Below are 9,905 nucleotides of genomic sequence, written 5' to 3'. Positions count from 1 at the left end.
ACAATTATGATGCACTGAAAATATCCTTTCTACAGAAGTTTCTCACTTTTGCCTCCAGGAAGACAAGGAGAATCACGTAAACAAAAAGGGCAGTGCCTGCAAACAGCGGTTATTTATGATGGTCAATTATGGCCTCAGAGCAGTTAATTTAATTTTATTCATAAAAAGAGATCATAGCTGATCACAGCTTGTAGTGTTCTAAACATTTACAGGATTAAACCCAGGCATTGCTTTGATGTTATTAAAGAAAATTGACATTTTATATATCATTTCATTATACACTGATGTTAATTAAATCATCATGGTAACTTTCATGTGTTCCTATCGTCTTGATTCTTCTTTAAAAAAATCATGAGACAATCCATGCATCCCCATGTATGCCAAATAAAAAAAACAAAGAATACAAAATATATGGTATTTAAATTAATAGGTAGATAGAATAGCTTTTTTTGTTTGTGACATAAAACTTCCCTGCAAGTAATATTTTCAAGATCTAAATAATCTTTCTGTGCTGGTTTGCGGCTGTATGTACCCCTAGAGAAATGTTCTTAAATCTAATCAATTCCTGTAGGTGAGAATCCATTTAAAATAGGAACTTTTGATGAGATTTCTTCAGTTAAGGCATGCATGGCCCAGCCCAATCAGGATGGGTCTTAACCCTTTTACTGGGTCCTTTATAACTGGAATGAATACAGAGCAAGAAAGAGAGAAAGCCACAGGACGAAAGAAGCTGAACCCAGGAGAGTAGGGAGAAACCAGTAACCACAGCCATACGCCTTGTCATGTGACAGGTTAAGGACCTCAGGCTCACTGACAGCCAGCCCCAGAATGCCAGTCTTTGGGGAGGAAGCATGACTTTGATGAGGTCTTGATTTGGCCTTTCTTTTGGTTTCAAAAACCATAAACTAATAAATCCCCATGATTTAAGTCAACCCATTTCATGATACATGCTTGAGCAGCCTAGGAAACTAAAACACTTTTATTAATACTTCTGAATTTCATGACCTGTAATAAGTTAGAAAACAATTCAAAGAAAATAAAATGTTTGAAAAATAATGAATTTTGTGATTAAATTGATTTTTTTAACCCACTTTTGTCATTGAAAGTACATCTGGGCCATTAAACAGTGATATTAATCAATAAATACCCAGTTAGAACCAAAGCCATTTAATACATGCTTTTATGCTTTGTTATGGAAAAGTAGAGAAAGGTCCCTTTTTTCAAAAACCACCCTACAGCATTATACTTAATATAAAAGTCTTTCCCATTTTCAGTCTAAACAGCAATCTCTGCTTGCAGCTGTTCTATTTGGTAACCTGATTAAAACTGAATGATAACTTTTCCCTCAGTGTTTACTTTACTTATGATTTCTACATTAAATGGCCACAATCTTCTTTTTCCAGATAGAATATTTTCCCTGAAGAAGCTCAGCATCTCTTCAGTTTTGGTTCTAAAGACTTTTCTTTTCCAGGTTGTCAGTGAAGATTGTTTGATCAAAGTATCCCTTATAAACAATGGCCTACCTCAACACTTAACTAGCTAAGTAAACAGTATATAGCTCTTCCACAGAAGGAGGAAATTATTTCATTAATGGGTTTGAGATGAAGGACATAAATAGGACACTGGGATCAAATGTGTTCCATAAATAAATTTTAAAAATACTTTTATTCTCAGATATCTGTTTAAGAGATAAGTCCCTAAAAAGAAATGTCATTTCTGGATAATGTTTTCTTGCTTGCAAGTAAATACTGAGGTAAAGCCAAGACAGCTATTTTCTAAGGTAAAAACTTGCTATATCCTTAATCATGGGTGAAATAGGATTTCGGGTTCTGAAATACAAAGGCAATTAAAGGCAAAAGTTACATTTAAACACACACCTCAGAGTTGCAAAGAAACTTAAGGTCATATAATCTATCTAGATAGAGAAATGTCTTAGGAATCCCTGGCAGTATTTGTCCTGCCTTTTCTTGAAAATGTCCACAAATAGAAGTCTTTATAGTTCATAAAATAGTATATCCCATTGTTTTTAACATTAATGGCTAAAACACTTTCTCATATATTGAGCAAAAAACCCTTCCACTGTAGCTCCTCCTATTAGTGCCAATCTGGCCAATGGCAATGAAGTCAAATTCTTAGGTATTTCTTGAAATATTTAAAATTGATTTTCATGCCAGTCTTCCTATTTTCATTCTTCTGAAGCCAAGAATTTGCCAAGTTTAAGTAATATCTTAATTTAATGGTAGACAAAATTGAACATAATACCCCTGGTGAGTTCAGCAAAATTCTTACCTTCCTTGCTTTTATTAATGCAGATTAGGTTGGACTTATGGTTTTAGCTGCCCTGCCATGCTACTAATTTTTGTTAAGCTAAGAGTAAATCTAAAGTATTAGTTACTGCTTTGGTATTTGTGTCTATATATATCTATATATAATATATATATATATATATATTATATATATATATAGGCAAACATTTCCCAAGGCTTTTTCTAATGAACTGATAATAAGCCATGTCCCCCATCCTGTTACTTTATGTAATTAAAAAGAAAAGTTGAATACTGTACTTCAACTTTTTTATTCTCTTATTGAACATATTGCCATTTCCTCTTGGTATTTTCAATGCCCACAGCTGTTATGACATAATATCTGCATCACTGTGTTTTTTCAGTAAAATTTCTCACTCCCTGGCATTGTTTTATCCATTGCTTAACTTCTCTTATTATTAGTCTCCCCATTAGAATGGGTGCTTTTGTCTGTTTCATTGCAGTTTTGTCTCTCTTGCTATAAACCTAGTTCCTAGAATATTGTCTAGCCTCTAATAGATAATCAATAAATATTTCTTGAAATAATGAAGAAATAAACACATTAATGATCAAATCATATTTTAAAATCAAATATAAAAATAGTCTAGACTCTAGAGACATTAGAGCTAAGATAACAGTAGAAGAAGCCAATGAGACTTCCCTCTCTATTAGCACTGTCCCAGTTATTTACACACCTTAAGGATTTTGTTTCAACTAGATGTAAATTATACATAATTGTGCTATTAGGAGTATACTTTCTTCCCATTTATTCTAACTTTTCCACAATTATATTGCTTATCAAATACTGAACTTCTCTTTCTCCTAAGCAATTAATATAAGAGCCAAATAAAAAATGGAAACAGATTCATTAGGTCTTAATTATTTCTAATAAATCCATGGAATGTATTATTTTTAACTACCACAGGCTGTCTGCTTATAAATCTCCCCTATATTTTTTGTGCATTGATACTGATTTGCAAAAAGAATTATTTCCTTATTTTTGATGCACATATTTACACACACATATATGTATATGTATATATATAAGATACGGTGTGTATATATATACACACATATCTAATACACATATATACATATATATGCATTTTAGTCTAGAATTATCACAGACTAAAGCCATGAAAAAAATATAGCATGATTTAATTAATTATATGAGCTGCTTTGCTAGACTAACAAGAAAATGCTATATTCCAAAAGGGAAGATATTAATTGAAAATATTTGTTCTTACCCACACTCCGTAACCTAAGCACTATACAGAATAAAGAGGTTGATGTAGTAGTGTAGCTAGGGAATTCATTCATTCCATAAATCTAGTGAAAGAGATATGCAGGTACATAGATAAATAAAATATACAGCTAACTGGAGAACTCTAATGCAGTATGAATATAAGGTCAAAGAATTTGCAGTGTCTAATATTTTCTGGGAGAATTTATAAATTTCTAAATGAACAGGGCAGGGAGTAATATTTTCACTTGTCTTTCATCTTATAGATATATGTATTTTTTGGTCTTTTACCTGAACATATAGTCTCATCACAAATCAATATTCTTAATTTCATATACAAAGTAATTTTACCTTGATCAATATATTTATCTATTCTCTCTCCCCATCTATGGAACACTTTCTCCTTCAATGACTGACACTAAACTCTCTGACCCACCCCGCCCCCACCCCCAATCACTGAGATTTTTTGTTATATTTCCTCAAGTCCTTCCCCCTAGTAAATTGTAAATAGTCTTGAAATTCAGGGTAATTTCAATGTGCAAGATAAATAAGTGGACTATGCTCCATGAAAACACAAACAAATAAACAAAGGGAGAACAAATTTTCTGAAAGGTACTAACAAGACCCCTCAGTCCGGAAGAGACAGAGATAGTAAAGTGACTTGATGGAAAACCATGGAAGGCAAACAGAAATGGTGAGCAGGAGTAGGTTGAATCACCACTTCCAAATCATTTGACTCTGTGCAAGAAACAGCTCTGAAGTTGATTTTCTTCATGTGTAACTAGGGAAAAGGATTTTCTTTCAGGCTAGTTGTAATGAATAAAAGGGATAGTATTTGAATTTGTTATTTGTCTATTGTGTCCCAAGCAGTGTACTAGGTTATTTTTATATATTGTTAAAACATTAATATTCACAGCATCCCGGTGGCTTAAATATAATTTGTAAAAAGCCTTAGCCCTATGTCTGACACTCAGCAGGCATTTAGTATATGTTAGTGACTTCTCCCCTTCTTTCAATATTAAAATTATAGAAAAATATATGTTCAATGCTTAGGCATTATGAATAAAATAATCATAATCATAATAAAACAGTCACTGGTTTGCATTACAATAATGTGCTTTCCAATGTATCTAAAATAATCTGATACATGATTTAACACTCATTTTAGCATGAAAAGCTTAAGCAAATTAAAAAATTTCCTTTGTACCTATTAATCTTTTTAACTTTGTAGCCAAGTATAAAATACCTATAAAAACTTGGGAAATTTTTTACTTAGAATTCTTCACAAAAAGAATACATACACTATCCTTTATCAGGACCAATTATAAAATCCTGTAAAATTGCCTTAACCTAAAATTTAACAAAGGGTTCGAAGAAGCCTCTAAAATAATTGTTCAAGTATAACTTCTACTGGATATATGTCCATATGTCAAGGTCACATGTGCCCAGCACAGTTTTTTCTTCAGCCCCTACTTAGCACATTGTCTGCCCACTTACAGTACTTAATACATCATTGTGAAATTAATATCTCCAAAGATGAAATAAAAATTAGGAAAACAATTAGGATTGTGCTCACAGGCAAAATAAAATCTTTAGATGCATGACATACAGATGTGTAAAACTTAATATTATTTCTTACCAAGTAAAAGAATGTCTTTAATACATTAGGGAAAACTTGGTTTAAACAAAAGTGATTTTTATCAAAAAAGGGAGTTATGATTATGACCCAATTAATGAAAGGCTAATAGTGCTCTATTTTCTTAATTTGTAGCATGTTTCTCCTTTAACATTAATGTAGGTGAGATGGCATGAAAAATACTGATGCCACTAGACTCAGCTACTGCAAAACTAGAAGGACACAGAGATATATCATTTGGCAGAAAACTTGTTGATCTACTGCAGCAAAATGCATCCAACTGCAGTACTAAGGGAATTGCTCCAAAGCCTTCAATTCCTGTGCTCCTTCCACAAACCTCTTTATATTATCTAGATGCTTGATAGTCTTACAGTTTCCAGTTGGCCTTTAACCTTACCATGTTCTCCTCTTGCCATGGCTGTCAAGTTTAGATGATCAATCCAGAGCCTGGGAGCTACTTCTGTGATACAATGGTATTCAATAAGATGATCCGTATGCATGCTTTCTTTCATTCTTTGGACAAATGTTTTTGTGGGTATTTCTAACTGTCCAAAAATAAACCTGTTCTATTAGTAAGGATCAAATTTGTGATAATTCAATGAATGAATGGATTAATCATGAAGTTTGAGGTTGAGAAAAGACTTTGGATTTATATAATGCGTGGGTCCCCTGAATAAAACCTCCTTCGAGTGATGGCTCAGGCTCCTATTCAAAGTGTGGTCCATGCAACACCAACATCCAAGTCATATGGGCTACTAACAAAAATACAGGTTTTTGTGACCCAAGACATACCTAGGGCATGAATCAGAATCTTTGGATGTGGAGGTGACAATCCCCATTTCAACAAGGCCTCCAAATGATTTTTATGTTCCACTAATGTTGAGACATTTTGATCATAAGATGTATAAGATCTAGAAATATATTTTAGAAATATATACATATAGAGAAATATATATGGTAGAAAGATAATAGGCACTGAAATAATTATAACTTGTCATTAAATAATAAAATTGTAGAAACAAACTTTATAATCACATTTTACAAGTATGAAGGATTTTACTTTTCTATTTAAAGGAGTTGGTAGGAAAAAAATGTAAGACGTTAAAATAAGTTAAATGATGGCAAATTAAACTTTGAGAAGGAAACTTTTTTCATAAATCTTCTTCCTTGGCTACTTGTGTTGTTTTTAGAATGTGTGCTTACAGTGAAAAGCACTGAAACACTTTCTACGTTGAAGACTAGCAGTAATTTAGTCTCTGTTTCTAGAAAGCTTATTAGTTTCAGTTTCTAATTTTTTCATTAAGAACAATTATTCTGAAAATCACCAAGAAATGCTGTTTGTTAGTGCGTACATATCTATAAATGGAAGAGAAACATTGAAAAATAGAAGAGTATTTTAGTAATATGGTTTTAACGTAAGACAAAAAATACATGTTGAGAATTCAGTATCTAATGTTACTCCAACTCTAAGAAATTTTCCTGGAAATAATGCAGACTTATGTGACTCCTCTGTGTATTTTTATTTTAACCTACCCAGTTCATTTTTGAGCCCAAATGAAAGAATGCAAAAGTTTCTGTTGCAAATGGTGAAAACCTGTTTTTCTTTCTGTCATAGATTTTATTTTTACTGTTTTTATTTCTCTCTGTTTTTAAAGAAGCTACCTTCAGAATCTTTCAAAAGATAAGGAGTTTGCTAGAATCTCGTGTAAAGACTAAAAAAAAAATGTAGAGGTACATTTTCTTTCCCTCTTAACGTACCCCTTGAAAATGGAGAAGGAGCATGATAGCCAGGAAAGGATGTCTGAGCCTCTGAAATTCTACCCTAATATTTAAATTCAGAGTTTTTTCAGGGTTTGACATGACATACATATAGAAAACAACAACATTTGAACCCATAAACAAAAGTTTAGTTAGTTTGGAGGAACTTGAGGAATTAAATTAAAGTTGAGTTTTCCACCACATACCTTGGAGCTCTAAGGGCACGCGGCAGGTCTGCAGACAGAGCTCTGACTTTCTTAAAAATATATTTGACAAAAATTGCACACATGGAACTCAGCCAGTTAGCTATTTTACATTTAGGAATCAACCTTCCAAGCAGACCAGGTTTTGAAAATATTTGTATCATAAATTATCTCAAGTGTCCTATACTTCCTTCTTGTAGTGATGCTCTCTAAAGTCATTTGTTATTCAGAAATTTCACTGGTATATTCTACTAGCAATAACTTATGTTTGCCAATGAAACCTGAAGGGACAACTTGACACTTTGACATTTAATGCTATGGTGAAGTGAGGTAAATTGGTGGTTTCATACTGTCTGCGCACCACAATAATTTATGCTGCTTTTGAACATATTGAACAACAACATTTGAATCCATAAACAAAACTAAGAAATGATAGTTTGGAGGATCTCAGTCAATAACATGTATCTTACTGAGTTATTACATTTCAACTAAAAACACATAAATTTGCAGATCTATTTCCATAATTTACATAGTCTCTTCAAGTCTCTGGCTAAGCTATGGGTAACTTCAGGGCATATGTAAAACAGCTTGCTTGACCTTGTTAATGAATATTTCCAATGTATTTAATTGTAGAGTTCTGTTTTGCAAGGTCTTCACATCTGAAGTGCATACAAAGTTTAACCTGTTTTTTGAATGAATGGTTGAGATATCTCAATCATTTCCATTACTGTAGACTAATAATGAAAAATGAATCATCTTCTCCATGTTAAAAGGATATTTCTTGTACATGAACATCATGTACAATATAAAAATTTAATAAGAATATACAAATTTTATCCATAACTTCATTAAATAAGACATTCAGCAGGTATTAAATTTATTTTAGCAGAACTATGCATCCTCAGCAAGTTTATTAGTTTACTCCAACACACTTTCTACTTCACAAGAACTCTCTTTACTTGAGGCTTAAAAAGGAAAAAATCAAAAACAAAAACACAATATTCATCTCACACTAATCTCTAAAAGATGCAAAGAGATCCTTTTTTTTCTCACTTAAAATCACTAGAATAAGTAAGTTTTGGTAAGTCAGGAATGGAAAGTAAGTCCAAATCATTTCTTTTATTATTATATTTTTTTAGGAGTACATTGAGAGTTGTCAGTTTTTCAAATTATCTCTCACTTTATCCAATCTTCTCATTAGTAAACTGCATCCAAAAATGTTAAGTTTTTCCCCGAAGTCTATTTGAATATCTGAAATACACAGACTTATTAGTTACTGCCTATTTGTGAAAAAAATAATTCTCTTAGCTTCATAAAAGGGTATGATAACACCAGAAATTAATTCTAATGCATTAGAAAGTCAGATTTACTGCTCAGATGCTCTACAAGCTTAGTTTTGTAGAGATAGAAAATAGCAGCATTCTTCATTCTGAACTTGGCTGCAGTCACTGTCATGGCTCTAACTGCAGCACTATCTTCTTGCTAGTGAGCCTCAAGGACAAGCCGAGGTCACTAAATATCACTTACAATTCAGACAGCCTGAGACGCTGCTGAACAATGTGATACTGTCACATTCTTCCAGTATCTTATTTTGCAAATCCTGATGTTGCAGCTTGGGAGGCATATTAGTTGGAAGATTTCATTCTTCACATTTTCATTCAGTTCATGGCAGATTTAACTGTCTAATACCTATGAGGGAAACTCCCAGAGAATTTCAGTGGCTTCAGAACAGATTTCAAAGCCATCATCAGATAGGAGGGTGGAAGGCAGAAAAGCGTTCCATTACTTAATCATGACAACTTATTATTTAATCATCATGGTTTTTGAAATCTAAGCATTGGATTTTTAACCTAACTATTTTGGGGATTTTGTATCACTAGAGAAAGGAATACAGCAAAAAATCTTGGATTCACAAATAGACTGACTACTCTTTTTTAATACAAAAACAGGGATACTTGTGGCTCAGAAATTCACGTTAGGAAGCCATAGAATAGAGAGAGTAAACTGAAAGTAGATTCTTTTTTTATGGGCAAGAGGACCATTAAGAAAAAAATCTAAACAGATCCCAGGGATTAAAACATATATACTCTGATTTAAAAGTATGCCATCCAAACCATTAGTTTTTAAAAAATGGTTCCTAAGGAATATATGGAATGAATTATTATAAGAACTTGCCAGGAGTTAATTGAAAACCATCTATACATGTTTTATATTAAAACCCCACAATCTTGCTCATCTGGGACTATTGTATAATTTTATATATGCAATTTCCAAGAAGTAAACATTACTGATTTCCTCACAAGTGTAAATCTGAGCCATTACTGATGTTTTTCTTAGTAAGCACCAAATCCTAAAGAACTTTCAGAAAATCTGCAAATGCAAAATTTTACAGGACAATAAAATATATTTGGAATAAATAATGAGAATATGCATGTATGTGTGTGTGTGTGTGTGTGTATATATATATATATATATATATATATGGAGACAGAGAGAGAGAAAGAGAGAGACTTAAAAAGGAGAAAGGAAGAGAGAGACGTAAAAAAATTAAAAGGCAGCAAGCAGGGAGGCAAGAAGGAGAGAAGGGAGGGAGGGAGCGAAGGAGGGGGAGGAGTGTTTACTAAGGGTGTCCAATCAAGGTATTTGCTATGGGAAATATTTTATAGTATTGTTTTCATTCTTTACCCTCAATTACCTTCAACTGGTATAATAAATTCTTCCATCTCAAAATGCGGGTAGGAGCCTTAGGGGGTGGATGGGAA

This window comes from Choloepus didactylus, chromosome 10, assembly GCF_015220235.1.
Source record: "Choloepus didactylus isolate mChoDid1 chromosome 10, mChoDid1.pri, whole genome shotgun sequence".
Lineage (NCBI taxonomy): Eukaryota > Metazoa > Chordata > Mammalia > Pilosa > Megalonychidae > Choloepus > Choloepus didactylus.
Note: the sequence above shows the minus strand (reverse complement) of the source record.